Below are 6,016 nucleotides of genomic sequence, written 5' to 3' on the forward strand. Positions count from 1 at the left end.
GTCCGAGTCATGCCAACTGCACAAGTTAACCGTGGCATGCTTAGGCCGTTGGTTTACAATTTACATGGCATGATACCATTCTTTCAATCATATGTATATTAGGGAGCCCTTAGTCCCGTTCAAACATTCAACCGGGTGTAGTTTTCTTACCTTTAATCTTTTCGGTTTTGGATTATGAACAACGCCCCTCAAGCACGATCCGATCCCGAGCTTAAGTCTTTATCACCTAGTAACAACCAAAGTATAGGGTCTCGTTAAAACTAAAGTTAGGGTTCCCGGTCACAAAACTAACTTCCGAGAAAGCAAATCCCACCAAACACGGTGATGGAATGGTTCCCGAGCTTCTTAGGCTTGGTCTAAGTCCTTAAAAACCCTAAAGGATCAAGTGGGCAACCAAGGGCTGCGGCCCTTGAAGCTTAGCTGCGGCCCTAGCCTCAAAACAGAACCAAGGTCAGCCTGGCAAAGACACGCACCGCGGCCCTTGCATGGGCGCTGCGGCGCTCACCCCTGGCCGAGCCTCCTTGGCTCATTTTCAACCTAGGGCCGCAGTGCTCTAGAACAGAGCCGCGACCCTTCCCTTCATTCCCAGAAAAACCATCATTTTAAAGCTCAAAACCTCAGCCAAAACCACCCCTAAGCTTCCTACTTCAACACCCAACATATCCTCAACTCATGCTACACAATTTCAACAGAAACTCAGCTCAATAAACCATAGAAAATTCACTTCCAATCCTTGAAACTCTAAGAACATAAACACCCAATTATAATCAGTCAAAACTCAAAATCAAATCATCAATTCATGAAACAAAGCTTACCTTCTTGATTGAGCCCTTCCCTTAGCCAAAACCCAGCTGATTCCAAGGGTTTCCCCAGCTCAATTCCACCCTAATCATCAATTGAACAACACCTCAATACCCAGCTGAAACTCAAGTTCTAACCACAGAAATGAGGAAATTCATGCTTACCTTGGCCATGATTTAATCCTTAATTGTCTACTAAGCTAATCCCCAAGGTTGCTCCTGAATTCCTCTAAATTTCCAGCAATTCTTCAGCTCAAATTCCCCAATTCCCTCTGTTTTTCCCTTGAGTGCTTCTAGCTTAGTTTCCTTTGTTTTTCTTGAGAGTGAGAGTAAGAGTAACCAGTTCAGTAGGAAATTAGGTCGGTTTATATTTTTCCTAAAGGCTTCCTAACTTTTGTCTTACTTGTTAAACTAATCCCAAGGCTCGAGGTGCCGGAACCGTCCCCGAGGCCAAAACGGTAAAATCCCCCAATATTCCCACCTAGACATCCTAACCTCAAATATATCTTCATATATTTATTTTCATAACCCAAGAATCCAAATAGCTACCTGACACCTAAAATACCCTTGACTTGTCCAAAGTCATGTTTTAAGTCCCATTGTGACTTTTCCCGCTATCTGACCCTAGGATCGTCTCGAGTTGCGCTCTAAGAACCTGCCCACATAATAATGTGGTTCTCACACGTTTCACATAAATATTTCATATTATCACATAATATCATTAATTATCATATAATCATCATTAATCACATATTCACACACTTAAGTCAATAATATTGACTCTAATCCCATTTATGCCCTCCCGGCACACTAATCAAGGCCCTTAAGCCTTATTAGTGATTTTGGGTCGTTACACGTAGGCTATCACTTTATCATTTTGCATCAGCACATAACCCAAACCTTGCTTCGACGCATCACAATATACTACAAACTTGTCGTTGGGTGTCGGTACACAAAGTACTGGTGCTAAGCATAACTTATCCTTGAGCAACTGGAAGTTGTCTTCACATCTATCCGTCCAGTTAAACTTTTGATGTTTTCAGGTCAGGTTGGTAAGCAGAGTGGCTATCTTAGAAAAGCCTTCTACAAATCTTTGATAATAGCCTGCTAGACCGAGAAAACTTCTAACTTCTGACGCATTCTTAGGTCTTGGCCAATCCTTCACAGCCTCTATCTTAGCTGGGTCTACTGCGACTCCGTCCTTGGATACTATATGGCCGAGGAACACTACTTGCGAAAGCCAAAATTCACACTTCTTGATCTTGGCGTAAAGTTGATGCTCCTTTAGTCGCAGCATAGTCAATCTTAAATGTTCCTCGTGCTCGACTTCGTCCTTGGAGTAATCCTTGAAGACCCAATTCATTAAGTCCATAAATGCGGCTGGAACGTTGGTAAGACCAAAAGACATAACTAGAAACTCGTAATGTCCATATCGAGTTCTAAAAGCTGTCTTTGATATATATTCTTCTCGTATCTTGATCTGGTGATAACCAGACTGTAGATCAATCTTTGAAAATATAGTCGGTCCTCGGAGTTGATCAAATAATTCGTCAATCGGGGGTAGCAAGTACTTATTCTTAATTGTCACCTTGTTCAGCTCGTAATAATCAGAGTCTAAGAGTTATTGCAACTGCGTTTTCAACTCCTTGAGTTTTGTAGGTGCCATCCGATACGGTGTCTTGGAGATAGGCTCGGTTCTTCGTGCTAGTTCGATTGTGAAGTCAATTTCCCGACCAGGCTGCAATCCTGGTAAGTCGTCAGGAAATATCTTTGGAAATTCCTTTATAACGCGGACTTCTCCAACCTTTAGTGGTGTTTCTTTTGCCACATCTGTGACACTTGATAAGAATGCGTAACATCCTTTCTCTATCATCCTCTGAGCTTTGAGAGATGAAATAAGTGGTGTCCATAGTCGTAAAACCTTTTCCATAAAACATAGTTTCTGACTGTCAGGAGTTTCGAACGTCACTTGCTTACATCTATAATTGATGGTCACGCCATGCCTTGCTAGCCAATCCATGCCCAGTATTACGTCGAAGTCTTTGATTTTTAGATTTATTAGGTTCCTTCTAGTTCTGTGCCCTCGACTTTGATTGGTACTCCTCGTACTATTCTTGATGATAGAACTACTTCGCCCGAAGGCAACTCTGTCACAAACCTAGTTCTAATTATTTTACAATGTTTGTCTAATTTTTCTATCATTCCTAATGAGATATACGAGTGTGTTGCTCCTGAATCAAACAATACTGAACATACATTATCGAGGATAGGAATCTGACCTATGACCACTTTGTTACAAGCTTTGGCTTCTCCCTGGGTCAAGGCAAAGACTCTGGCTGGAACCATCTTGCTATCCTTCTTTTCTTCGTGTTTAATTTGTGGACATTCCTTCTTCTGATGACCTTCCTGGCCACAATTGTAACAACCCTTAGTGTTCGCACAACACTCCCCAGGATGTCTTTTCTGACACTTGGAGCACTGCGGGTATTCTACATAACTCGACCTATTACTTCCATTATTTGTCCGTACTCTTTTGTCATTGTCGGCCTGCTTACTATCAGGATGCTTCCTTTTCTGGCCATTATTGTTGTGCTGGTGATTGCAGTTGTGGTTCTGAGCATTTGGCGTCTTCTGCTGCTTGGGTTCAGATTTGTTGGCCTTTCCTTACTAACATTCGCTTGGAGCCTTTCCACCTCTATAGCCATTTCTAGGGCATCAATGTAAGAAGTGGTTCTAGGGTTTGCTAGCTTGAATTTGAGCTGAATCTTGGGTCTGAGTCCCCTGGTGAACTTTGTAACCCTCAAGAAATCGGTTGGGACCAACTCTGGTGCGTAGACGATTGAACTGTCGAGCATACTCAACTACTGTTAAGTTGCCCTGCTTCAGACTGGTGAACTCTTCTACCCTCGTAGCGATGACAACCGAGTTGTAATGCTTTTTGTGAAATAGCTCCACAAATCTAGCCCAAGTCATGGTGGTGACGTCATGAGTCTACTGTAGTAAATCCCACCAAATTCTAGCATCCTTCCTCAGAAGAGAAGAAACGCAGGATATGTGATCTGCGTTGCTGAGGTTCATATGTGCTAGTATAGGCTCTACATTCCTGAGCCATTCTTCTGCCTCAAAGGGGCCGGTTGTCCCTTCAAATTTGGGAGTGTGCTGCTTATGGAAACACTCATAGAATGGTTCTATGTATTGAGCTGGATAAGGCGCATAGTTCGCCATCGGCCATCCCCCATATGGACCTACTTGCTGGGGGTGCTTGAGTTGCTGGCTGAGGCTGAAGTTGCGGCTGAGGCTAGGGCTGAGTTTGCTGTTGTTGTTTCTGCAACAATTCTTCCACTTGTTGACGTAGTCTGACAATCTCAGCGGTGCTGTCAACCGAAGGCGGTGCATTTCTGTTGGCAGCAGCATTGGTAGTACGCGTTCCCCTTCTTCAAACTGGAGGGGCTTCGTTAGTCTCGTTGGCGGTGTTGGGGGCATTGCCGTTCATGCATTGTCGATATATCTCCCGTACCTATGCCTCGAGCTTTCGTAACTTCGTTTGTGCGAAGTCAACGTGTTTTCCGTATCCTCCGTAGGCGACATATCGACCCCTATAGTTGCGATATATCGGCAAACGTTGATATTTTAAACATGTTTTTGCACGCTTTTAGCTTATTTTGAATTTGTTTAAATAGCTTTGACTGAGGAAAACGTGATCCTAATAGTTGTTGGATGGTTCTAGAACTTCTAGATTCATCCATTATTAAATTATTCATTCAAAATGCTTAAATCCTTAATAAACATGCTTGTGACAAGTGTTGCGCTCTTAATTATTCTATCTAAACCTTAGCTTATATTAAATAATATTTCTAGGACCAGCTATATTAATCAAACCTTATGTTAAAATTAATATTTCTAAACCATAGGTTAAACTTATACTATAGACAAACTTATACTAAACTTCATTTGCTATAGACAAAGCTCAAGCAGTAAAATCTGCAATGTCTGCATATCCAATATTTCTCTTCTGTCACGGTCTATAGCTAGTTGATAGTTGTGTAGCTCACTTTGAGAGGTTTCAGTTTTAATTTCAGAGCTCTGTTTCTTGTCATTTGTTGAGCTGATGTCACTTTGAATCTTCTCCACCTTAAGTTGAACACTATTGCTTTTACATTATGAGATTTTGTCTTGTTGTGTACTGTGTTTCATTTGCATTTCCTTCTCATTAAAGGTCACATCCCTCCTAATGATGCATTTGTATATTTAGATTCTAACACCATAATTCGTATCCCTTTATGCCATCAGAATATCCGAGAAGCATACACTTCAATGCTTTAGGTTGAAGTTCGTCCTGCCTTATGTGAGCATAAGTAGTACAACCAAACACCTTTATGTGATAGCTATTAGGAGCTTTACCTTCTGTGGTGTTTGAAAATTGATTGCTGATGAGGAACACCTGTTGATTAGGTAGCATGCTCTCTTGATAGCCTCTCCCCAAAAATGTCTCTCCAATCCAGCACCATATAGCATGCATCTTACTCTTTCCAAGAGTGTTCTATTCATTCTTTCTGCAAGTCCATTTTTTTGGGGAGTCCTAGCTACGGTGTGATGCATTTCAATGCCTTCTTTAACCCAAAAATCATCGAATTCCTTAGAGCAATACTACAAACCATTGTCTATTCTCAACTTTGTGATTTTCTTACCAGTTTGGTTCTCCACTAGTCCTTTCAAATTTACAAAAGTTCTGAATGCCTGATCTTTGCTTTCGAGGAAGAATATCCAAACCTTCTTGGAGTAATAGTCTATGATGCTCACAAAGTAACTTGCACCACCAAGAGTGTTGACTCTTGATGCATATCAGAGATCAGAGTGTATGTAGGCTAGAGGTTCAATGGTTGTATGAGAGCCGATGTTGAATTTTACTTTGCATCTTTTACCATAGGCACATTGCTCACAAAATCCAAGTTGTCCTAACAGTTTTCTCTTCAACATGCCTTGCCTTTCTAGTTTTGAGAGACCTCTATCAATAACATGGACAAATTTAAGATGTCACAATCTAGTGAGATCAATAGCTTTGTTAATGCTTGTAATAGTAGAAGCAATTCATGTTATAGTTTCACCAATGAGGTAGTATTGACCATTTTTGTACTCACCTTTCATAACAACTTAAGAGCCCTTTACAACTTTGAGAGTGCTATCATCAATCTTAACTATACACCCTTTGTTAGTTA

This window comes from Humulus lupulus, chromosome 2 (assembly GCF_963169125.1).
Source record: "Humulus lupulus chromosome 2, drHumLupu1.1, whole genome shotgun sequence".
NCBI lineage: Eukaryota > Viridiplantae > Streptophyta > Magnoliopsida > Rosales > Cannabaceae > Humulus > Humulus lupulus.